Raw genomic sequence first — 26641 nt, 5'->3', positions numbered from 1 at the left:
GCCATTTCCTGGAGTTTTGCCTCTCCTTTGTGGAAAAACAACCCGTGCTAAAGTTTCCAGGTGGAATGCTGATGTCAAGGAGGTGTTCCAGTTCCACCACTTCCTTCCCACCCCTCTGTAACAAATGTTGAAAATAAGTATGACTTCTGTCTGGAAGGAGGGTGAAAAGACAGTGGCCCTATGTTAAAAACAGCCAATTTAAACTTGTTTAAAATAATATTTGAGGCGCCAAGCTAGAAACCCAGACTCTCAGCTGGGCCCCACACCCCTCTGTATGCCTTATTTCGCAAGATTACCCTTGCTGGTCTGATGCCCCTTACGTTAAAACAGTTTCTGCAGGAAAGTATTACATTTGTTGTAAAGTGCTTTGAGAAAGCTGGAGGATGTGAAATAGGTTAGGTAAATGTCATTTTTTTTTGCTCTGAGCCCTGAGGAAATCAGAGCCTCTGGCGTGCAGAGTTCTTTTTTAACCTTGTCAGTGGAATGCTTGCCCGTCAAACACATCACACGTTTCTTCTTTCTGTCAAAGTCAAGTTAAAAATACCTCCAGGGAATCCTTCATGTGATTGTTCACAATGGATGAAGGCTTTGCCCCACTGGACCACCCTGGTTATTTCAACCGATACTCAGCCAATAAGCACCTCAGTCTCAATTCTGAGTCTCCTAGCATTGAACACTTGAAGCATCCTGGAAGGCCTAGAGATATCCAGGGCCTTGGAGTTCAAAATCTCTGCCGTGCATTTTGTTCCTCTATCATGTTTGGGGCTTGTGCATCTTGTCGTCTCTCCAGAATGTAATTTTCCCACACCCAGATGATTATTGCAACTCAATTTTTTCAAACTTGCACTAATCCATCTTACAAAATCAATGTGCACTCCACAGCAGCATTACTGAACCTCTCAGTATATCTGTGGTTAGGTGGTTTGACAATTGTTTGACAAGTATTCAGATTGACCTTTATTCTGATCCCAGTTTTCTCCGCAATTTTTATTTTCATTTGGAGGGATGGGATTAGAGATTCGGGAGATAAAATTTTACTTTGGTGCAAGATTAAAATGGGAATGAAAGATTGGGAAGGTAGGGGTTTATTTCTGTACTTTATATTCAATGTGTAACCCAACTGCCAATATGCTGGCATCCTTTTTTTTAATTCATTCATGGGACATGGGCATTGCTGGCTGGGCCAGCGTTTTATTGGCCATCCCTAGTTGCCCTACGAGGGCAGTTAAGAGTCAACCACATTGCTGTGGCTCTGGAGTCACATATAGGTCAGACCAGGCAAAGATGGCAGATTTCCTTCCCCAAAGGACATTAGTGATTCAGATGGGTTTTTCCGACAATTGACAATGGTTTCATGGTCATCAGTAGATTCTTGATTCCAGATATTTTTTATTTGAATTCAAATTCCACCGTCTGCCATGGTGGGATTTGAATCCTGGTCCCCAGAACATTAGCTGGAATAATAGTCAAGTGATAATACCACTAGGCCATTGCCTCCATTTGCACCCTTACCAAAATTGAATTTTACTCTCCTGAGGAATGAACTCATAACAACCTGGCACTTTGTGTGCAAATCCTACCTCCTGACAGCAGTAGGGGGAAGGTAAGTAGGGATCATGTTCCTGCTTGGGAAAAAAAGTCTGTCCTTCTTAAAGAGTCTGCAAAGGGATATAGATACGTTACTAGGTAAAAAAATTGTCAGATGAAGTATAATGTGGAAAAATTGATTTATTATTGTCACATGTATTAGCATACAGTGAAAAGTATTGTTTCTTGCATGTTATACAGACAAGGCATACCATACATAGAGAAGGAAAGGAGAGACTACAGAATGTAGTGTTACAACCATAGCCAGGATGTAGAGAAAGATCAATTTAATGCGAGGAAGGTCCATTCAAAAGTCTGATGGCATCAGGGAAGGAGCTGTTCTTGAGTCAGTTGGTACATGACCTCAGACTTTTGGAAGAAGGTAGAAGAGAGTATGTCTGGGGTGCGTGGTGTCCTTAATTATGCTGCTGCTTTCCCGAGGCAGTGGGAAATTATGAGGTAACCACTTTGGGATGAAGAATAGAAAAGAAAAATATAATTACAGCGGAGACAAATTTTAGAATCTTGCAAGGCAGAGTGTTCTACATGTCCTTGTACATGAATTACAAAATGTTAGCATTAATACATAAGCAGAGAAATAATGCCGCAAGTTTGTAGGTGAGACTGCTTCTTGGGTGCAGTGTACAATTCTGGCCTTCTTATTTCAGGAGGCACACACTTGCAGTGAAGGCAATTTGGCAACCATTGACTAGGCTGATTCCTGGGATGAAGGAATGGTCCTATGAGGACAGTTTGAGCAGACAAGGCCTTGACTCATGGGAATTTAAAAAACTGAGGCATGACCTTAATGAAACTTATAAGATGCTGAGAAACCTTAACAGAGTGATCACAGAGAAGATGCTTCCCCTCTCGGACAAAACTAGAATTTGGGACACAGTTTCAGAATAAAGGGTCTCCTATTTAAAGTGACTTTGAGGAGGAATTTCTTCTCTCAGAGGATCATTACCCATTGGGATTCTCTAACCAAACAGCAGCGGAGGTTGGTCATTATATGTATTCAAGGCTGAGTTAGTCAGATTTTTAATCTAAGGGAGTCAAGGATTATTAGATCAGGCAGAAGGGTGTAGTTGAGGCCATGATTAGAAGAACCAAGATCTTGATGATTTGAGGTGTTGCAATGCAATGGCAGCATCCCTGATGCAGGAGCAGAAGCTGCGGGTTGGAGCCCAGTGCCAAGACATGCTGGTCATGGAAGGAGTGTTCATAACGTGCTTCAAAGGACTGATAATCAGTTCAGGAATCCTTCCACCACTTGTCCTACTACTCCCTAAAGGGTAAAAAGCAATGGGTGCAAACTTGCCAGCTGTTCACGCCATGCTGTCGCTGCAGCCAAATTTCCCGGTTCACTGTAGTGGGATGGGAAAATACTGCCAGTGTGAATGGCCATAACATTCCAGCCAATGCTTGTGTGGATTTGAAGGTTTACTAAAAAATGAAATTGAATAATGGTGAATGCTTGAGGGGCCTAGTAGCTCATCCTGTGTCTTTTGCTTTTATGTACTAATTGTGTTAATAAAACTGCCCGTGACAATATTCAAACACTGGTGTTCCCAGTGTCCAAGGTTTGATTTCAATTTCTCTCCACAAGTGTTTTATGATCGCTTTTCAAGGGTAGTATGAGTGACGTTCTTTTGAGTTTCAAAAAGGATTCTTTGCCAATTTATTTCTTCAATACCAACAGATGTCCAAAGATTCGCAACAAAACAGAGTTGAGTGAGAAAAAAATAAGGTTACTGAGCCAACACAACAGAACCACCAAAAGAATCCCATGCCTGCTGGGATGATGTATACCAGTTGTCTTTGAACACAAAGAACCCATTGCAAAGTCCCCAGATGCTCTTAGTGATTTGCGGGGGTAAGCTCAGTGTTTGATATGTCTGTCTAAATAACTCGGCAACAAAGGAAACGGCAGTAAATGTTATCACTGTGGACAGCTACAATGCGCCACATGCTTTAGATTTATTGCATTCAGTGTGTATTTCTTCATCTGCTATTTCTAATATGTGTGCTGCTACACTGAAGATGGTTGACCTAGATACTGAGGTGGCAGACAACTGGAAAAAATGACTTTTGAGATTGTTTTGCAAAACTATGTTAATGGCAGATCAGTTTGTATTTGGTGCTCAAATATAAAGGAATATAAATGCTGTATGATGGTTAACTGGTTTCTTACAATCAGCTATGTAAGGCATGAGTTTATTTTGAATTGAAAAGGGTTTTCTTTATGTCACATCGTTTGAAAATGCAAGATTTAATGGTTTGGTAGCACACAGCATGTTTTGAGGTTAAAAGCACTCAATAATGTTTTATGGAATGTATTGGATTCATGCACTTTTTCTTAACGGCCAATAAGGTGGTTTTTATAATGCAAACTTCTGTTGTTTGTTTTAGGTTTCTAACCTGGCCACAACCTATAACTGAACAAGCATGCCCTTTTAAACATTACTGCCAATCGTGGCATATTGGAAGTGCCAGGTTAGAAATTTACTTCAAAAGGAACATTCTGTAAGCCCATTTATGGTAAATATCAGTGACAAAAGTACAAAGAAAACTTAGAGAACCTTTAACGAACTCAACGTGGAAAACATTATTCACTTGGACAACAGCCAATAGAAACATAGTGGTTTTCAAAAGGTTTTATCTGATACTTCTCACCAGATGCAAAATCCGACATTTTGTACCTAAATTGTTGAGGGATATGATTATTACATCCCATCACACTAAAGGGTTGCAGTGGAGGAAAGGAATGGAAACTTGAAAAAAGAACATAAATCATGGATGTTTGTTTGGCAGCTTTCTCAAGGTGTGGACCTACCTTTCAGTCATGGAGGTATTTTCACAAGAGATATATAGAGAGCAACTATGAACAAAACACAAATGTTTGATTGTGGACCACGAAACCTTTCCAGTCTCAATGTTATTTAGTTTAGAAATAGTTTTAAAAGAATTCTGCATTTTAAAATCCAACACAAGCTCCATTGTAAATGTTTATTGCAGGATATATCAATCTTCTCCATACAGGATACAAGTAACATCCTAGAAATAGTTGTAAGACAGTAATTGGAAGGAAGGGAGGAACTCAAGAAAACTCCAATAACCAGGGAAGTGATACTTAGAACTCTGAATTGACAAGTCCCTGGGTCCTGATGGATTTCATTCTAGGTGTTTAAAAGAAGTGGCTAATGAGATGGTTTTATTTTATATTGGTTTTAATTTTCCAAAATTCACTAAATTCAAAGAAAGTTTCATTAGATTGGAAAGCGGATAAGGTAACTCCATTATTCAAAAAAGGCAGATAGAAAGTAGGAAACTATAGGTCAATTCTAGGGAAAATGTTAAAAAGGCTTACTAAAGATATTATAGCTGAGCATTTTGATAAACTCAGGGTAATCAGACAGAGTCAACATGGCGCTGTGGAAGGGAAATCATATTTAACCAATTTAATAGAGTCCTTTGATGTAACAGGTAAATAATAAATGATTTGGATCGATGATACGGTTGCTAAATTTGCTGATGACATAAAGATAGGTAGGAAACTAAGTCGTGAAGAAACGTGGGGAGGCAAAAAAGGATATAGAGAGGTTAGATGAGTGGACAAAGATCTGGCAAATGGAGCATAATGTGTGAAAGTGTGAAGTTGTCCATTTTGGCAGGACAAATAAAAGACAAAGCATATTATCTGAATGGTGATTGCAGAGCTCTGAGATGCAGAGGGATCTGGGTGCCCTTATGCATGAGTTGCAAAGGGTTAGTCAGTCGATGCAGCAAGTAATTAGTAAATCTAACAGAATGTTATCGTTTGTTGCAAGTAGAATTAAGTACAAGAGTCAGGAGGTTATGATTCCATTATATAGAGCATTGGTGAGAATACACCTGGAGTACTGTGTACAGTCATGGTTCCTTATTTAGGCTTGTATCTGCTGGAGTTTAGAAGAGTAAGAGGCAACTTAACCGAAACGCATAAGATCCTGAGGGGACTTGACAGGGTTGATGTGGAAAGAATGCTTTTTCATGTGGGATAATCTAGAATTAGGGATCACTGTTTAAACAGAAGGGGTCGCCCATTTAAGACAGATGAGGAGGAAAGAAAATTGTCCCAGAGTGTGGTGATACTTTGGAATTCTTTTTTCTCAAAAGGTAGTTGAGGCCAAATCCTTGAATATCTTTAAGGCAGAAGAAGACAAATCCTTGATAAAAAAGAGGGATTGAAGATTATGGGAGGGTAGGCAGGAATGTGAAGTTAGATTAAAGATAGATCAGCCATGATTCATTGAATGGCAGAGCAAGCTCAAGGATCCAAGTGGCCAACTTCTCCTCTTAATTCATATGTTTGTATGGAAAAGAGCATAACTAGAGGCCATCAATTTAAAATAGTCACCATGAAATACAATAAGGAATTCAAAAGAAATATCTTCGCCCAAAGAGTGGTGAGAATGTGAATTGTATAGATACATATAAGGGGAAACTAGACAGACATTTGAGTGGGAAGGGGATAGAAGGTAGATTTAGATGTGAGAAAAGCTCAATTGAAGCATAAATACCTGCATGTGTATTGCCCGTTTCTGTGCTGCACATCCTATGTAATGTAGCAATGATTTCATTGCATTTTATAACATTGTTGAAATATTTGTCCATGTGCTTCCATCCAGCCAGTAAAAAGAAAATGTTTGAGTGAAATTATGTGTATGATATTAATAATTAGCATGTCAATGCATTTGCATCATTTCCTATCGACAGTAGTTCAGTTAAAACATATTTCATCCATTTACGTAAAACACATAAGAATATTGTCACAAGAGCCTTAACATAGAAAATAAGTGGCCCTTGAATCTCCATAGTGTGCACTTATGCCAGTCACAAAAACCTGGATATTTCACTCTGCAATTAATGGGAGTCTAGATACATTCAGCGCACCCACACATTATGAACTAAAATGGCTGGGTCTACTTTATTATCAACCCATAGACTTTGAAATTGCCTTAAAGTGATTACCAGCATATCGACATTTATCAGTTCAAATGCAATTCATTGTTCTGCTATTTCAATGGGATATATTAACCCTGATTTTTTAAAATGAATTAGCTCCTCTGTTAACATGCTAGACCCAGAAATTGTATCCAAACACAATAAACATTTGTATATTTGCATAATGTAACTTCAGTATCTTAAGAGCAGATTTATCCTAAACACGTCAACCACAATCAATCTTCAGGCAATACATACCTTTGTTATGTATGAATATTTCTGTACGATTCACTGTATTGCTGACACAATAGAATGGAAACATTTCTGCAAAATATATCTTAGCGGCCAAACTTAGAAATATTTGCCCTTTGGTAAGTAACAGCAGACCTCAATACTAGCACAATTTGATACCTAAATACAGTTTCTATTTGGTTTGGCCTGAAGCTTCATCTTGCTATCACTGGGTTGTTGGTGTGGGTAGACTGAATTATTGAACTAGTTGAAACAGTAAATCAGTTCAGTTGGATTCTGCATAGGTACAGTTTGTTATGGTTGGAAACCTGCATTGTTTTAGCTGTTGGAAAGTCTGTAATGCTGCGAATGGACATCTGTTTTGTATAGCCAGTTTATCCTTTGTGTTGCTCATGACCAAAAGGAGTAATTGATACCATAGATAGTTTTAAGGGGATGCTAGATAAACACATGAAGGAAAAGGGAACTGAAGGTTATATTGATAAGGTTAGATGAAGAGGGGTAAGGAGAGGTTTGAGTGCAGCATTACCATGAGTATGTTTGGTAAATGGTCTACTTCTGTACTGTACCTTTGAAATAATTCCATGTACAGCTGCTCCTCTATGCTGGGAGCTGTGTGGACTTGATATGGCCTGAATTTTGGAAGTGATTAATCCTCACATTGCTATGCATAACTTCAATGGCATGATAATAATGTTAATAGTTTTTTGGGAGGGTTAGAAATCGCTCATTGATGCCGATACAGATTTACAGATTAAGATTAGGCGATGGCCTAGTGATATTATCGCGGGACTATTAATCCAAAAACTCAGTTAATGTTCTGGGGACCCAGCTTCAAATTCCATCACAGCAGATGGTGGAATTTGAATTCAATAAAAAATATCTGGAATAAAGAATCTACTGATGACTGTGAAATCATTGTCGATTGTCAGAAAAATCCATCGAGTTCACTAATGTCCTTTGGGGAAGGAATTCTGCCATCCTTACCTGGTCTGGCCTACAGGTGACTCCAGATCCACAACAATCTGATTGACTCTCAACTGCCCTCCCAGGGATGGGCAATAAGTGCTGGCCCAGCCAGTGGCACTCATGTTCCACGAATAAAACAAAATACAGATTGTAGATCTGAATGTGTAGAATTAAAATCCGGCAAGGCTATGATTATAAACTTTAACAGTCTTAAAAGCACTTTGATCTATGGTGAGCAACCTGCGGCCTGGGGCCCACATGTAGCCCATCTGGATTCTGAGTGCAGTCCACAGGATATTTTGTTGACTGTTGTCCATGCGCAGGGTTGCCACATTCTGCTGATTTCTGTCTGCGTACCCATTTTCCTATCGTTATAAATGAAGTAATCCATACACAAAGCAAGGTCAAGTGAATATGTGCTGATTGCATACAGCTTTGAAAGTGAGAGCTGTGCACTCCCTCTGCATCCAAGTTATTTATTTTATCATTTGAAGTTCATTAATATAGAAATGATTAAGCATTATCTACAACTTGTTATGAAATGTTTCGGGGATATTAAGTGTATTTAATCTTATTCATGGGATCACAGTTAGTAAACAAGCCCAATTTCAACCTTGCACCCACTGAGATGAAGGAGGACCATTCATACATCTCACTCAGTAGCCTAGATTGCCCATCAGTGCCTTTGATAGATGTAGTCTGTTAACAGGTAGCAACCTAGACTAAGGAGTTCAAAACCAGTTGTAAGATAAATTTTTATAAGTTGGGTAATTTCTGGATTGTGGCGGAAGAAACCACCCAAAGCTTGTTCTGTTATAAAAAACCCAATTAGTATTTCAGGGTACCACATTCAGTGAATTATTCTTAACCTCCCTGCTAATGATTCAAAAGAATGGCTTACCACCATTTTCTTAAGGCAACTGGGCGTGGGGAATAAATGTGACCTGACCCAAAGTGGATGTGTGTCCTACCCTGAAATATTACTCAAAGGTCCACGAAAAGGAATTCCTGAAACAGGAGGAAGATCAGCCTAGGTGTAAGAATGAGATTTGAAAGCTAGCAAGGGGATATTGTTTGCATTGAAAATGACTCTCCAATGTTTGTGCACATTTTTGCCTTTTCATTGGGAAGTTTCAGAATTATTCCGACCTGGTTCTGACCTGAGGGGCAACATGATATGCTTTCTAAAGAATTTGAATGGTGATAGAACATTAGGTTTGCAGAATCCATCAAATGGCCTTAAAATCTAACAGAAATTTGGTCTGGGCTTGTCCGATTGTCAACCAATGATCTACTTGTTGAGTTGAAAATTTCAGCTTTAACAATCAAAACCATCTGTGTTACTTATTTTCAAATTTTCTTCCACAATAAAAAAGTATGAGGGCAAGGGGCCCATATGTTGCAACAGCTTCCATGTATCAAGAATTTGTTCTTTTAAAGGACATTTGGTTGGAATTTAAAGATAAGAATCAATCCGCGATGTACTGTTCCAGTGTTGATAGCTCATTTGGCAAGCAATGTTGTGTTTGGATCAGGATTATCCAAGGTCAGGGTTTTTTTTTGAAATGTCCAATTTATAAAACCAATGTAGTCTCAACCCATCAAGTTAATCCTCCCGCAATTCAAAAACAATAGCAAACAAAATGTATGCTTTTAAGTGACTGAATTAGCTTAGTTGTGTTACTATCTGTAAGGGAACTGTGTGAGTTAACTGGCTTGATTGGTAATCAATCAGTCGAGATTGTTTTGTTTTGGTAGCACAGTGGGGTCAGCACGGTGGTTAGCACTGCTGCCTCACAGCGTTAGGGATTCAGGTTCGATTCTGGCCTCAGGTCACTGTTTGTGTGGAGTTAATGTGTTCTCCCTGCATCTGTGTGGGTTTCTTCCAGTTTCCTCCTACACTCCAAAGATGTGTGGGTTAGGTTGATTACACATGCTAAATTGCCCCTTAGTGTCAGGGGAAATTAGCAGGGTAAATATATGGGGTTACAGGGCCTGGGTGGAACTGTGGTCGGTGCAAACTTGATGGAATGAATGGCCTTCTTCTGCACTGTAGGATTCTGTGATTATGCTAGATTATGCAAGAGCAGCGAATGTGAACGGTTTTGGAACTGTATTTTTGGATCATTATGTCTTTATTTGAAGATTTTGGCTGCCCATTCCTGCGAACAATCCTGTTATATCAATGACATGTAGCTTTACATCACTGTGCAATTGTAGCTGTAAAATTCGACTGACTGTCATCAAGTCTTAAATGAGTTATTTCTTCCTGCAGACAAACACTAGCAACAGAACCTTCCAAACCCATGACCTCTACTATCCAGAAGGATCCAGATACATGGGAACACCACAACCTGTATGTTCACCTCCAAGCCCACACCATCCTGACTGGGAAATATATCGCCGTTCCTTCACTATCACTGGGCCAAAATCCCGGAATTTCCTTCCTAATAAAACATAAGGCTGCAGCAGTTCAAGAAGGCACCTCCCATCACCTTCACAAAGGCAATTAGAGATGGGAAATTAATGCTGGCCTGACCAGTGACACCCACATCTGTGAAAGACTTTTTTAAAAAAACACGGCTGTCATGCCCTGCTGTTTCATTTCATCTCACGTCGCATCCAATAATGTAACAAAATACTTTTCCACTTCTTTTCCGGTGTTAAGGAACTGACCTTGGATGGCTCTTGTATTATTCTGAAAGAACAAAGATCAAAGAAAGTTACAGCACAGGAATAGGCCCTTTGGGCCTGCGCTGACCATGCTGCCCCTCTATCCTTCCAGGGAACAAATCCCTCTATTCCCATCCTATTCATGTATTTGTTCAGACGTCGCTTAAAAGTCACTATCGTATCTGCTTCCACTACTTCCCCCTGCAGTGAGTTCCAAGCACCCACCACCCTCTCTGTAAAAAAAATTGCCTTGTACATCTTTAATTCTTGCCCCTCACACATTAAACTTGTGCCCCCTAGTAATTGACTCTTCCACCCTAGTAATTGACTATCCACTCTGTCCATGACCTTCATAATGTTCTAGACTTCTATTAGGTCAACAGAGTTAGTTACACAAAGCTCGCAGCAGCAAAGCTCAAGCTGTCCGTGTCCCTTCTCATTTATCTTTCCCAGGCCGTAACGTCTGAGGCTGGAGGACCATTCTTCCTGCTCCATGTCCATCCTCTCATTGGAATCGCCCAGTAAATAAAGATGGTCCGGCTTAAGGATTCTGTTGATGGCAGTGTCAGTCTCCTCATGGAACTAGTCTTCACCTCTGTAGTGGAGTGCAATGTTGCATTGTGTAGTCGAAGTTTAGACATGGCTTTCGGAGATTGTCTATTCTGCCAAAGAATGCTGCTCGAGTCTGTCATTTTTTAAAACCATTATTCTTTATTTACAGCGAGTATTTACACATTCAGACCTCTACATGAAGTTGGAGCTTCTTCTCCTTCCAGAAATCTCTTACTTCTCAATCATGTCGGCTGACATCATTATTACATCAGCATCATCATTACATCATGCTTATGATTTTCACCCTTTCCCCTACACAAAGCATTGGAGTATTGATAGATAGCACAGATGAGATTAACCAGCCCTGGTTGAGTTGAAAGGTGGATGGAAACAAAACACTTTGAACCATATGTGGAGGGTTCATGGAATCAAATAATCCCTACAGTACAGAAGGAGGCATCAAGCCTGCACTGACAACAGCCCCCATCCCCATAACCCCTGCGAATCCCCCGGCACTAAGGGGCAATTTAGCACACCAATCCACCTAACCCGCATACTTCTAGACTAGGGGAGGAAACAGACAGGGGGAGAATGTGCAAACTCCACACAGACAGTGACCGAGGCTGGAATTGAACCTAGGACCCTGGCGCTGTGAGGCAGCAGGCTATCCACGGTGCCACCGGTTCTATCATCGAGAGTATGAGTTCCTTACAGAGAAACCTACACTCTGCTCACGCGTTTCCTCTGAACTCTTCCCCTGTCAGACGGATAGGTGATGTTTTCCTCTCAGTGACTTGTTTCTTGGTGAGCCTTGTCTCTGGTAGGGAAGCTATACAACAGTCGGTCCCTTCACAGCTGTCTTACTCATGTTATCATTGATATTGAGGAGTGGATCGATTCATGATTGCAGAGTGTTTGAGTCTTAGATGAAGCTGAATGAGATTTAACTCTAATCAAGGGGGGTTACAAATCGCAAGAAATACGGGGCTTAGGAAGCAAAATAAAATATTTGTTCACAGGGATGGCGAGGTCACATGTAAATGAACAAGTGAGGCCATTCAATATGTAGATCAGAAAAAGGAAAGCGCATCAAACAGATGCACCAAGAGGGGCAGATGCACCAACCACCATCTTGGAATACACTGAGTCTGGCAGGAAGATCCTCCAGAAGTGGGAAGGATGTCCAGCAGGGAGAGATGAGTGCCACAATTGTGGGAAAATCAAGTATTTTAAAATTCTCTGCTTATCTAAAACACAGGAAGGAAAAATATTAAAACCAAGCCACATGCAAAAAGTGGCAAAACCAGAGGGAAAGCAAGTAACTTTCCTTGGGGAAGTAAATTAAATGGAAATAAATTCTGGAGGATTAAACTTGAAGGGGATGGACACCCCATGTTGCTTAAAATTAGACACAGGGGCTGGTCTTTCTGTTTTATCTGGCAAGTCCATTACTTTACAGCCTTCATCTATCAAGTTACAAGGTCCACATGGGACAACATAGAAAATCATAGGCCAACACATGACAAAATTGAAGCACAAAAATAGATAAATTATTGAACCTTTCTGTATGCCATCCAGGATCATGAATCTTCTTTACTAAGCAGGAAGGCAAGCTTAAAATTGAAGTTAATCCATGAAGGTGCAGAAGAGTTTTACAGCAATATATTCACCAATGAATTTTCAAGATTGTTCCCAAAGTTGGGAAGACCGAAGAACATGCACCTTATTACCTTAAGAACTGCTGACAAGCCAATTTGTTTCTTTACACTAAGGAAAATCCTTTACCCATTTATGGATAAAGTCAAGGGTAAAATTAAGAACAACAAGGAGTTATCTCACGAGCAACCATGCCAATGAAATGGTGTTCAGGAATGGTCATGGCTCCAGGCCACAAAACCCCATTAGAATCTGTGTGGGTTTAACTCAACAAATGTGAGATCCAACCGATTGCCTCAATAGATGAGAGCCTCGATAAATTAGCCAAGAGTACTCTATTCGCAAATTGGATGTAAACAGCAGATTTTGGCATTTGCCTCTGGACAAAGAATGCAGAATTCAGACCAAATTAGTAACACCATTAAGTCATTATTGCTTTAGTAGATTAGCATTTGCACCTGCATCCACTCCTGAAATTTTCCAGAGAATAGTATCCCAAACACCAGAAGGCATAGAAGGAGTAATATGTTATATGGACAACATCCATGTACATGGCTCCATAAGAGAAGAACAAAACCTTAGGTTTTCATTCAATTAGGTTTTCATTCAATGTTACACCCCCTATACAACGGGGGTGTAACATTGAATGAAAAATGCACTGCTGTCAAACCTATGATTAAATTTCTAGATTGCTATTTTGTGGATCGATTGTTGTACAATGTAAAGGCAACCAGAGAGTTTCCGCATCCCAGGTACGTTGCTGAACTTCAAAGATTATTCAGAATGGTCAACTGAGTGGACAAGTTCCTACTAAATAGACTTTTAATTCAGGTGTTGAGACAAGATCAACAGTGATGCTAGAATGTGGCCTGGCAAAATGCTTTTGAGAAAATCAAAGATCATTTAATTTCCTCTGAAATTTTGGCACATTACAAAGCTACTACAGTGGTAGGAGCAGATGCATAGTCTACAGACCTGTGTGCAGTATTATTTCAACTGCAGAGAGGTACTAAACATAGACCAGTTTATTATGCTTCAAGGTCACTCACAGACACAGAGAAAAGGTGTGCTGCAATTGAAAACGGAGCATTGACAACAACATGGACACATGTGAAATTCTGTGACTACCTGATAGGATTATGGTTCAAAGTTGAAAAAGTTTATTAACTCCTATACACACTTCTGAACATGAAGGAGATTGCAAAAATGCCACCAAGAATCCAACAATTCAGATTAAGATTAACAAGATATGACTCCATAACAGATCATGTTATGGGGAAGTACAGATGTCAAGGATACCAGTTGAAAGATCCAATCTGGAGGTGTTACATTTCATTGAGGAGGTGGAAGCACATGCATCTCTCGTTATATGACACTACCAGCTACTGCAAAGAGGGAAATAAAACAAGCGCCACAGGAATATGACAAATGTGCCCAGTTAACAAAATATTGCCTGGAAGGATGATCAGACTATATTCCCAACATTCAATGCTACAGCAGTACTTTGAATTGAAAAGCACCTCACAATCATTGAAAATCTTCTAGATTTTAATGACAGAATAGTCATTCCAAAAATATTTTGACTTGATGTCTTTCAAAGACTTCACCAATGTCATTTAGGGACAGCAAAATTTTGAGCAAGAGCCCAGCAGTCAGTCATGTGGCCAGGCATTACTCATTCTATAGGATAAATTATTTCCAATTGCCTTACGTGTGCAGTGAAGAGCCAAGAACAACAACAATTACTGTCACCTTCTACTTTTCCATCAAGGCCATGGGAGCATCTGGGAATGGGTTGATTTGATTTTAAAGGAAATATGTTCCTTATGGTCATTGATTGTTACTGAAGGTGGATTGAAATGAACAGATTGCCCAGCATCATTATGAAAGCAATCACTGAATAGGATTTATACAACACATGACATTGTGGATATCGTGGTGTTAGACATGGCTGTGCAAATTATGAATGGATTATTCCAAAATGTTGTGAAGAAATGCGGATTCATTCAGTCCAGTTCATTATCTTAAGACTAGTGGAGAAGCTGAGCAAGATGAACGGGCCATCGAGGACCTGATGAAGCAGAATGAAAAGCTAGCTCCTTTGAGTTCTAGAACCTTACCACCTTACCATCAGAGATGAACAGGAGATTGAGAACACAACTTGCAGCTCTGCAACAGAAAATAAAACCTAACATTACCTCGAATGATCACAGGAAGGTGAAATATCGACAAAGAGCAGAGAAAGAGACAGGCTTGTAACTTTAACTTCATAAAGAACACAAGACTTATTAGTACTGAAGCCCAGGAAGAGAGGATGAGTACAAGACAAATAGTAAGATGGTATATTAATAGAAGGGGCTCCACAACCAAGATCATACAGGATTGAAATGGACCAGGGAAAAGTTTATTTGTTAGTCACAAGTAAGGCTTACATTCACACTGCAGTGAAATTGCTGTGAAAATCCCCTGGTCACCACATTCCAGCACCTGTACAGATACACTGAGGGAGAATTTAGCATGGCCAGTTCACCTAACCTGCACGTCTTTGGAGTGTGAGAGGAAACTGGAGCACCCAGAGGAAACCCACACAGACACAGGGAGAATGTGTAAACTCCACACGCCACCCACCTGACGAAGGAACAGCCAGTTCCGAAAGCTAGTGGTGTTTGCTACAAATAAACCTGTTGGACTTTAACCTGGTGTTGTGAGACTTCTTACTGTGTAAACTCCGCACAGACAGTGACCCAAGCAGGGAATCAAACCCAGGCCCCTGGCATGTGAGGCAGCAGTGCTAACCACTGTGCCATCATGCCACCCTGTCAGGAAAAACCACAGCACCATAACATTCTTGCAAAGAAAACAAACAGAAACTTGGATTTACTATTCAGATCCTGGTGGAGATAAAAAAGAAACAAGACAAAACTCCATGGCCACCCAGGAGAAGGATACTCACACTGGCAGAAAGAAAGAGTGCAGAACATCCTCAATCTCAGAAGGAGATCAGAAAAATGTCAGGAAATTAGTCAAAGCACCTCAGAGACTTAATCCTATGAAGTCTGAGGGGGGAATTTTTCTGCCCCACCTGCCATGGGAATCATAGTGAGTGGAGTGGGGAGACCATGCAAAGGTCCATCAATCTCGGGTGGGATTTTCTGGTCAAGATCTTACTGCATGTAGTCATGGGCTGTTTCAGTCAGGAATAAACAAGCTAACTGACAAACCTTTCCCGTACATGAACACATGAGCACCTGTTCTGTTCCTAGTTTATGAGTATTTGATAGTTGGCGTAAACATGGTGGGCCGAAGGGCCTGCTTCTGTGTTGTACGAGTCTATTTTACACTACTGCTCAAAGTCAAAATGATTCCCTGGTCACTGAACCTGCTGGGCGCGATCTTACTGGCCGGTCACGCCATGATGACCCTGGTGATTCTCCCTAATTTAAATAATGGGCTGGTTCTAGTCTTGAGACTCAGCTGCTACCCACATTTCCTCTTTTGTTGGTATACCACACACGCACGCTGCCTACTCATTCTGTTATCTATTGATATTTTACAAAGGAATGTCAGCAGCCTCCGGACTGTTGCGAGTTGAGGCCTTCGAGTCTAACTTGCAGCCTGTCAAATCCGAGTCGGCAGAATGTCCACCACACCAGCTTGCAAGTCAGCTCAAAATACACATGGGCGTTCAGATCAGAAACATAAGGGTTGGCCGCACCTAATTTCAAAAAGAATTCAAGGGATTCATGTGGAACAGAAACCAGAAAGAGGGTTAGACTGCAGTTATGCTGTTGCCAACACTCTCGCACTGGTTCTGTAGACTTTGATGTAACCTGAATAATCCTGATGACTGAAGCATGCACATGAGGTAAGCCACAGAAAAAAGCATGGCATAAAAACACATGCAAAGCCCTGCTTTTAGGAAGGAGCAGAAACATCCATCACTTTTTTATTAACATTGCAAACTTTCAAAAGGTCACTTGGGTACCTTTAAGAAGCATATTTGCACTGACATGGAGTGCACTTTCACACTGTGCAAGACAGCCTTCTGGTAAACACCTGTCTTGGCTTTAATGCACTGTGGGATTCAGATTGGAAACTGGTTCCTGGATTATACTGCCACCTTTCTATCATTGAACATCTGAACAGTATCACTGTTAACTCAGAAGTGATAGAAAGACTGTACCTTTGGGCAAAAGCTTCCAGGCTGTGTCCGTCTGTGAAAAATGATGTGGTGTGATGTCACATGGAATTACAATAAATTATAAGCGAAACAGGCCATTCAATACAATTGGTCCATGGGCTTTGTTAAAGTTTCACACAAGTCTTCTCATGATGGTACAGTGGTCAGCACTGCTGCCTCACAGTGCCAGGGACTCGGAGTTCAATTCTGGCCTTGGGTGTTTATGGAGTTTGCACGTTCTTCCGGATCTGCGGGGGTTTCCTCCGGATGCTCCAGTTTTCTCCCACTGTGCAAAGATGTGCAAGCTAGGTGGATTGGCCACACTAAATTGTCCCTTAGTGTCCAAAGATGTGTAGATGAGATTGATTAGCCATTGGAAGTGTGTGGGATTACAGAGTGGGGTGGGGGAGACAGCTTGAGTAAGGCGCTCTGTCAGAGAGTTGGTGCAGACTGAATGGTCTGAATGGCTTCTATTTTGTAGGGATTCTATGATCATCTTCCTGCTCTATCAGCTCTATTCTTTTCTCGGTATCCAACTTCACCTAAAATATATCTATGCACAGATGAGTAATCAATCAACCACAGTTTCAGGTTTAATGAAACGAGGATGGGAAATTGTTCTATTGGTCAGAATTTTACACTGCTCACCGGTGAGAGTGGGGCAGAGCGTGAAATTGCAGGGTTGGGATTCGCTCTGAGATCCTGTCGGCCTGACCACACATTGGTTTTACGCTGGGCTGGGCAAGGCCTCAGATGGGAAATCTGTGCCAGTTGAGGCCCTTAAGTGGCCAATTGTTCTCCACAGTTTCCAGTCCAGCTGCAGTTTTAAGGGTGGTGAGAGGATTGAACTTCCATGAGGGAAACCTGATCTGTCAGCCAGCTGTTGCTACAGGGATTGGGGATCACCAGCCAATCAGATTGTCTGACAGCTCTCCAGGGTGGTATCTCCCCCCCAGGTGAGGGGCACATTGCTAGAGCTTGAAATGGCTGCGAGAACTTGGAGTTGGCAGAGAACTTTTTGGATGTATAGAATAGATACCAATACCTGTGAGAATAATAAATCAAATCAAATCAAATTAAATCACCACCGAGGCCTTTCCACTGTCCACAAGGCATGTTAGGAATGCGATAGCTCATGGTTGGTCTTTGGAATGATGAAGGTTAAGAGGCAACCTGATAGAAGTCTACAAGATTATGAGGGGCGCAGACAGAGAGGATGGTCAGAAGCTAAATCAGCAGAGTCAGAGAATTTGGCTGCGGCAGGATGGGAAATTCCCACCGATGTGAATGATAGTAAGATTCCAGCCCAACTTTATTTTTAAAGGAGAATTAACTTAACCCCAGGAATGCTTATTACTTTCTGATAGTTGTGATGGTCACTTAGGAGTCATGTGACTGAAAACAGTAGCCTCTATAGTAGGAACAGAGTGTACAATATCAGAATTTATGTATATCACAGTCTGTGACCTGGAAATACTTTAGTACTGGATAAATGGATTGGTAGAAAGGGTGTTCATGTGAATCTGGGGGTGTGGAAATAGTTGTCAACAAATACCAAAGAACAAAGAAAACAAAGAAAATTACAGCACTGGAATAGGCCCTTCAGCTCTCCAAGGCTGCACTGACGATGCTGATGTCTGAACTAAAACCCCCTATCTTTCCAGGGACCATATCCCTCTATTCCCATCCTATTCACGTATTTGTCCAGACCATTAAAAGTCACTATCATATCTGCTTCCACTACCTCCCCCGGCAGCAAATTCCAGGCTCCCACCATTCTCTGTGGAAAAACTTGCCCTGTACATATCCTTTAAACCTTGCTCCTTAAACTTATGCCCCCTAGTAATTGACTCTTCCTGGGAAAAACTTCTGACTATCCACTTTGTTCATGCACCTCATAATCTTGTAGACTTCTATCAGGTTGCCCCTCAAGCTCCACTGTTCCAAAGAGCAGCCATGAGCTATCACATTCCTAACTTGTGCCTTGTGGACAGTGGAAAGGCTTTGGAGGCGATTTGATTTGATTTATTATTGTCACATGTATTGGTATACAGTGAAAAGTATTGTTTCTTGTGCTGCACAGACAAAGCATACCATTTATAGAGTAAATACAGGAGAAGGAAAGGAGAGAGTGCAGAAGGTAGTGCTACAGTCACAGCTAGGATGTAGAGAAAAATCAACGTATTATAAAGTAGGTCCATTCAAAAGTCTGATGGCAGCAAAGAAAAAGCTGTTCTGGAGTCAGTTGGTATGTGATCTGACTTTCGTACCTTTTTCTGATGAAAGAAGGTATAACAGAGAATGTCCAGAGTGCGTAGGGTCTTTGATTATGCTGCATGCTTTTCTGAGGCAGCGGGAATTGTGGACAGTCAATGGATGGGAGGCCAGTTTGCATCATTTACTGGGCTAAAATTGGTGAGAGGTGAGTCACTTGTCACAAAATTTGCGGCATCAAATAACTTTTACGTGACTGGCCCAGTTAAGTTTCTGGTCAATGGTAACCCCTAGGATGTTGCACTAATACCATCAATAATTCCAAGGGGAGATGGTTAGGTTGTCTCTTCTGGAAGATGGTCATTGCCTGGCACTTGTCTGACACTAATCAGCCCAAGCCTGACCCTTTTCTAGGATTTGCTATATGTGAGCGCAAACTGCTTCAGTATTTGAGGAGTTGCAAAGGATATTGAACACTGTCAAATCATCACCAAATATTTCCATTCCTGACGTTACCTTGGAGGGAAGGCCATTGATGAAACAGCTGAAGGTACTTAGGATACAATTATGAAGAACTCCATTTACTTATCGATTGCAAAGAAATGAGATAGGCTTTCTCGAGGTTTAAAACAAAAAGTTGTTAGCTTTTTTATTGAGTTAAAAATATAAATATATTTTAAAAAGTTAAACCTGCATTTCTCAAACTTTCATGACCTACATTCACACACGCACAAGCATGCAAAATTTACAAGTTGTGCTGTATGAAGTTACTTTCTTAGCCAAATTAAAGTTCAACGCTGAAAATAAAACTCAAAAATTCGGTGTTATGCGTCCTTGGCTGGTCACTGTGGATGTGGCAGATATTTTTCCAAGTTCTTTTAGATTCCAGGAGTTGAGTTGAAGCCCATGTAAATGGAACTGCCAGTGACAATTTCTTTTGAATCCATTGTCCGTCCTTTCCAAAAGTCAATGAATTCTGCACCTTGGTTCCTTTTAATGGCAAATTCACTACCTCTGTGCTGGATCATTAAATTGTAAGAGATAGGACCTTAACTTGAGAGATGAGGGAAGAATGTTGCTGCTTCATTGGCAGCTTTTCCCACTACTCCGTACCTCTCTGTATAATAGCTATATGAGAATGATTTCAAAATGGTTACTTCAATCACATGATCTCTCTCCCCATAATGATTTCAGTAGAGATTTGTTTATCTGATATCTGAACCAATGGTTATTTTTGTTTCATGGCCAGGGATGATTAGATTCGATAATGATCCAACCGTCAACCCCCTAAATGAGTCATTATCCACCCAGATGAGCTAGGAAAATACCTTAGATATAATTTTTGTTCTGGCAGTCACTTTTTCTCTGCTGGAAAGGTAGTCCTGGTAGAAATGTGAATGTTACATCCAGAACATTTCAGTAAATCCTTTTGAAGTGGTCCTTGACATCCTCACATTTGAAATTCCATGAAGGTGTCTGAGCATATCTAAATTGTATTTCACATTGGAACTTTACAGAAGTTGGTCAACTTGCAATACCAGATATCATGTGACTTGTGTCAGCCATCTTAAATCATTGTAGTTTTTAAACAGTTCAACATATGTTTGATCAGCCAGTGAAATTACAAATTCATATAATTCTTGCCTAAGCCACATCATTGTCACATTAAGTAAAATTCCAACAGTGGAGAGTTACCTCCCTGATTCCCATTGACTTCAGTTTTGATTGATCTCTTTGATGCCACACTTGGTCAAATGTTACATTGATTATGGGCAGTCACTCTCACATCACCTCTGGAATTTATCTCTGTTGCCGATGCTCAGACCAATAGGCTGTAATGAAGTCTGGAGCTGAGTGGCTCTGGCAGCATGCAATTAGAACATTGATGAGCAAGTTATTGCTAAGTGCTACGTCAAAGCATTATCAATGGCGCCTTCCATCCCTTTGCTGATTTTTTTCATGGGCTGTGGAGAGTCATTGGTAAAACATTGTTGCCCATCCCTAATTGGCCCCAGGAGGTAAAAGTGGACTGATGGAGCAGTAATTAGTAGGACTGGATTGGTTCTGCTTTTTGCAAGCAAGACAAACGTGGGCAATTTTCCTCTATCCTAAACCCATTTTGTTTTAAATATCCTATACATGTATTGCCTCAATGTAAACACCCTCCTCCCACACCAAGCTATCAGTCTTTTAGAGTCATAGAGACTGACAGCATGGAAACGGCCTTTCAGCCCAACTTGTCCATGCCACCCCCTTTTTTTAACCCCTAAGCTAGTTCCAATTGCTCGTGTTTGACCCATATCCCTCTCTTCCCATCTTACCCATGTAACTGTCTAAACACTTTTAAAAAGACAAAATTGTACCTGCCTCTACTACTATCTCTGGAAGCTTGTTCCAGACATTCACCACCCTCTATGTGAAAAAATTGCTCCTCGGGACCCTTTTGTGTAGTGTAGTGTAGATCTCCCCTCTCACCTTGAACCTATGCCCTCTAGTTTGAGACTCACCTACCTTTGGGAAAATATATTGAGTATCTAGTTGATCTATGCCCCTCATTATTTTATAGACCTCTATAAAATCACCCCTCAGCCTTCTACGCTCCAGAGAAAAAAGTCCCAGTCTATCCAGCCTCTTCTTATAACTCAAATCATCAAGTCCCAGTAGCATCCTAGTAAATCAAACTCTTTCTAGTTTAAAAATATTCTTTCTATAATAGAGTGACCAGAATTGCACACAGTATTCCAAGTCTGGCCTTACCAATGTCTTGTACAACTTCAACAAGATGTCCCAACTCCTGTATTCAATGTTCTGTCCAATGAAACCAAACATGCTGAACGCCTTTTTCACCAATCAGTTTGTGACTCCACTTTCAAGGAGCTATGAGCGTGTACCCCTAGATCTCCTTGTTCTGAATCTCTCCCCAGTGCCCTACCATTAACTGAATGAGTCCTGCCCTGGTTTGATCGACCACAATGCATCACCTCACATTTATCTAAATTAAACTCCACCTGCCATTTCTTCTTAAAGTTACCACATTTTGTTGCAATCTCACAGTTTACACTTTCTTATCTAGCATGTTTTTTCTTTAGTCCTGATGAGGAGCTAAAAGGACTCAACATGTTATTCTGCTTTCTCTCTTTACAGATGCTCCCAGATCTGTGTTTTTCCAGCATTCTCTGTTATTTGAATTTTCCACACTGTTGGGTAGATGACAGTTTTCTAACTGGACTGGAACAGTTTGGCTAATTCTGGGGCACATCTTCAGTGCATGATTTTCTCAGGGTCCATAACATTTGCTGTATCCAGTGCCTTCAGCCATTTCTTCATTTCAGAAGGGATGAATTGGATTGGCTGAAGACTGGCATCTGTGACTTGAGGGACCTCAGGTGGAGGCTGAGCTGAAGCATCCATTTGGCATTTTTGGCTGAAGGAGGTTGCAGATGTTTCAGCCTTGTCTTTTGTACTGACGTGCTGGGTTCTGCTACCATTGAGTATGGGAATATCTGTGGAGCTTTCTCCTCCAATCTCTTAATGGACACTGTTAGCACCATTACTAGCCTCAATCACCACATCCCCTTTGTCTTTTTTTCTATGCCACTCCTATCAATTAGAGCACCCTCTCCTCTCAGTACAGATCTCATCCTATTATCTTTGTCTTCAATTCTGACTAAGGGTTATCCAGACTTGAAACACTGGCTCTATTCTCTCTCCACGGATGCTATCAGACCTGCTGAGATTGTCCAGCATTTTCTGCTTTTGTTTCAGGTTCCAGCATCATCAGTATTTTGCTTTCAGGACTTCATGTGGCAGGATTGAAGAACTTTGATCTGATGCATTGGTTGTGAGATAATTTAGTTTTATCGCATGCTGCTTCCATCGTTTGATCACCCTGTCTTGTAGCTTCATGAGGTTACCACCTCATTTTTCACTATGCACAATGTTGCTCCTAGCATACTGTCTTACAGTTATCATTAAACCAGGTTTGGTCATCCGACTTGACAGGAATGGTAGAATAAGGGTCATGACAGGCCGTGAGATTTCAAATTGTGGTTCAATTCTGCTGTGTTTCGTGGGTGCCCAGTTTTGAGCTGCTAGATCTGTTTTGACGTTACCCCATCCTGCACAGTGATAGCACCAAACAACATGATGCACAATATCGTCATCATGAGAAAGGGCTTTATCTCCATAAGGTGGTCATGTTTATCAATCCTATCACTGACAGTTGCATCTGGTGCAGACTGGTTGGTAAAGATATGGTCTGATGGGTTTTTACCTGTTTGTCTCTCACCATCTGCCACAGACCCAGTTTGGCAGATTATCCCTCAGGATTTGGTGAACTCAGGAAGTAATGATGCTACCAAGCTACCCAGCAGCTCAAAATAAAGTGGTGCATATTGAAATCCCCTGGGTCCACTCTGTGCCCTTGCTACACGTAATACTTCTTCCAAATTGGGTTCAATCTGGACAAGTGCTGATTCATCGGCAGAGGGTGATGGTGGGAGACAATAAGAAGCAGGAGGTTTTCTAGCTCTTGGGTTGTCCTGTTGAGGATTTTCTTTTTAGTTGTTTCACTCAATGTGGATGTCACTGGCAAAACCTGCATCCGTTGCCCATCCCTAACTGGCCTTGAGGTGAGAGCAGTATGATGGAGGAGTAGGATTTTTATTTTCCATTAACATGAAGTCATCCAAAACTCTGTTGCTGTGAATTACCTCAGTGAAGGTCTCTGCTCGCTGGCCTACTTTATTGGTTCCTAATCAGCAACGTCTTGACTTTAAAATTCTCACCTTTGTTTTCAAATCCTCCCATAGTCTCATCCCTCCCTATCTCTGTAATCACCTCCAACCCCACAACCTTCCAAGATATCTGCACTCCTCTTATCCTGGTCTCTTGTGCATGCACAATTTTACTTCCTCTGATATATTAGTAGCTATTGTCTTCAGTTGCCTAGGCCCTGAGTTCTGGCTCCTTTCTAAACCTCTCTGCTTCTCTACCTGATTTTCCTCCTTTAAGTTGGTCCTTTGCACCTACTTCTTTGACTAAAAGGAGGCAGTGGTATAGTGGTGTTGTCACTAGACTAGAATTCAGAGACCCAGGGGTTCAAATCTCACCATGGTATGTGGTCAGATTTGAAGTTAGTAAAAATAAATCTGGAATTAAAAGCCTCATGATGACTGTGAAACCACTTTGATTGTCATATAGACCCATCTGTTTCACTAATGCCCTGTAGGGAAGGAGATCTGTTGTCCTTGCCTGGTCCGGCCTATATGTGACTCCAGGCTCACAGCATTGTAGTTGATTCTGAAATGGAGGGCGATTAGGGATGGCTGATAAATGCTGGGTCCAGCCAGTGACACCTATGTCCCGTAAAATGAATTTGAAAAAAAAGTTTATGGTCATTTGGCCTAATTTCTTCACATGTGGCGCCGTGAAATATTTTGTTTCATAACGGTCCTGTGGAATTCTGTGGGGTTTTAAAAAAGAACAAAGAACAAAGAACAACCCAGCACGGGAAACAGGCCCTTCGGCCCAACGAGCCCGCGCCGCCGCATCACCCTACACCTATTCTACCCTGCATGTCTACGAATGGGACCCTACTCAGTCAGATTCAGGGAAGAAATAGTGTCAATTTGGTAAAAAGTTTTTTTGTTACATTAAAGGCGCCGTATAAATGTATTGTTATTGAACACACTTCCAAGCGTCCTATAGATCCTTCAGATAAGACCATTTCCAAGCATCTTATAGAGCCTATGTGCAGGATAAGGACACTTTCAAACATTCCTTCTGCCTTGTGGTCTCTTTGCAACTCCTGAGCTCCCTGAATTTCCTCGACAAGCTGCAGTTCCTCTTCGTGCTGTTTCTCTAGCCAAAGTAGTTAGATCTGGACTGCTCCTATGTTGAATATTGTCCAGTTCCTCCCTGATCGGGGTTGATTTTATTTTAAAAAAAAGCTGTGTCTCCTGGAATTTGGCACAGTGATCAAATTGCTTGGATCAACTTCATAACCTTAAGCAACTCAGTTAGGTCATTTTAACAATTCAGCTCGGGGGGGGGGAAAAATGTAGCACCGGGCACGTTTTGGACTGGTGGGTAGCCCAGATTCTTTTCATGGAGCTGTTTTGAGTTCAAGCTCTCAGACGCCACAGGAGAACAAACACATGAAAGTATCCCAGGGACAGCCTGTGAAAACAGTACTGTCGGATGGGTCTCTCCATCACCGTGTAGCAGCTCGTTTAGTTTGGCTATAGGTCAAAACAATCGGGTGTTAAAATACAAAGGCTACGACCACAGTAAAAAGGTATTTACAATGCGCTTCTTGCATACCCATCTGTCCACAGAGGAAACAATATGTTGTACTTGTTCAGAAGCAGACACTTGTTGGCATTACCTCTTCAGCGTGGAATTTGTGGTGGAAATATTTATTCTGGATTTACTTTCAAACAATAAAGTAACGGTGATTGCATTGATTTTGGAAGACAGCACGCTTAGGGGAGTCAAATTATTTAACTTGACAGCTAGTGAAATTCTCGAGCTGTTTCTGATTCTTTTACACTTCGTGACAAGTAGGAAAATGAACATAGATGTTTTAATGAGTGTACTGCACAGCTGTAAGGATATGGAGGGCGATTTGGAGCCTGTGTTCGCGGACCTCGCGATTGCCACATGGGCAGAAAGGAGGGGGAGAATCAGGAAAGGCAATTCTCTCCGGAGAGATCGCTTTTCCCGATTTTCCGTGCCTCTCGCCGGTGATGTCATGAGGATCAAAGGGCAAGAACCTGATCTTAATGCATTTACAGATAATTAACCAGTTCTCCTGCCACATGATGTCCCGCCCCCTCCCCCCCACTGAATATTCGCTGACATGACTTTGATTTGATTTGGCTTGATTCAGTTTGATTTATTATTGCCACATGTATTGTGATACAGTGAAAAATATTGTTTCTTGCGCGCTATACGGACAAAACATACTGTTCATAGAGTACATAGCAGAGGAGGAAAGGAAGGGGGCAGGATGAACTGTTACAGTCATAGCTGGGGTGCAAAGAAAGAGGTTTTTGCAAAGACGTTTTCTTACATTAAAGGCTGTATCTAAATTATTGTTGCTGTACTGAGCCTTCTAACTCTGGAAGCAATTTCTCTTTATTCGCACTATCAAAACCATTCATGATTTTGAACATCTTTATCAGCTCTCCAATTACTTATATATTGTTTTAACTTTATTTATTGGTCACAAGTAAGGCTCACTTGAACACTACATTGAAGTTACTGGGAAAATTCCCTAGTTGCCACACTGCGGCACCTGTTCAGGTACACTGAGGGAGAATTTAGCACGGCCAATGCACCCAACCAGCACATCTTTCAGATTGTGGGAGGAAACCGGAGCACCCAGACGAAAACTGCACATGGGGAGAAGTGCAAACTCCACGCAGACAGTGACCCAAGCCAGGATTCAAACCTGCGTTCCCAGCACTGTGAGGCAGCGGTGCTAACCATTGTGCCACTGTGCCTTAAGGAGAACCTGGGGACGGGGACAGAGATGGAGACAGGGCCTGGCTAAGTGCTTTAATATCT

The 26641-nt window shown here is 41.2% G+C and overlaps 1 protein-coding gene across 5 annotated transcripts in view; it reads left to right on the top strand.

Annotated features, from left to right (window-relative positions):
• col8a1a (collagen, type VIII, alpha 1a) overlaps positions 1-26641 on the top strand; it is a 154039-nt gene that overhangs the window by 85968 nt on the left and 41430 nt on the right. For 2 of the 5 annotated variants that reach the window (XM_080203552.1, XM_080203549.1), the window contains 2 exons: positions 3290-3463; positions 4000-4128. The exons of 2 other annotated variants lie outside the window; for them this stretch is intronic. The gene's annotated coding sequence lies outside the window, so the exon portion shown is untranslated. The remainder of the gene's footprint in view (positions 1-3289; positions 3464-3999; positions 4129-26641) is intronic. One more of the 5 variants, XM_080203550.1, reaches the window with a different exon arrangement.

The sequence above is a fragment of the Carcharhinus amblyrhynchos genome, chromosome 15, assembly GCF_965287045.1.
Source record: "Carcharhinus amblyrhynchos chromosome 15, sCarAmb.v2.hapA, whole genome shotgun sequence".
NCBI classification, from domain to species: domain Eukaryota; kingdom Metazoa; phylum Chordata; class Chondrichthyes; order Carcharhiniformes; family Carcharhinidae; genus Carcharhinus; species Carcharhinus amblyrhynchos.
Note: the sequence above shows the minus strand (reverse complement) of the source record. Positions and strands in the feature narration are given on the sequence as shown.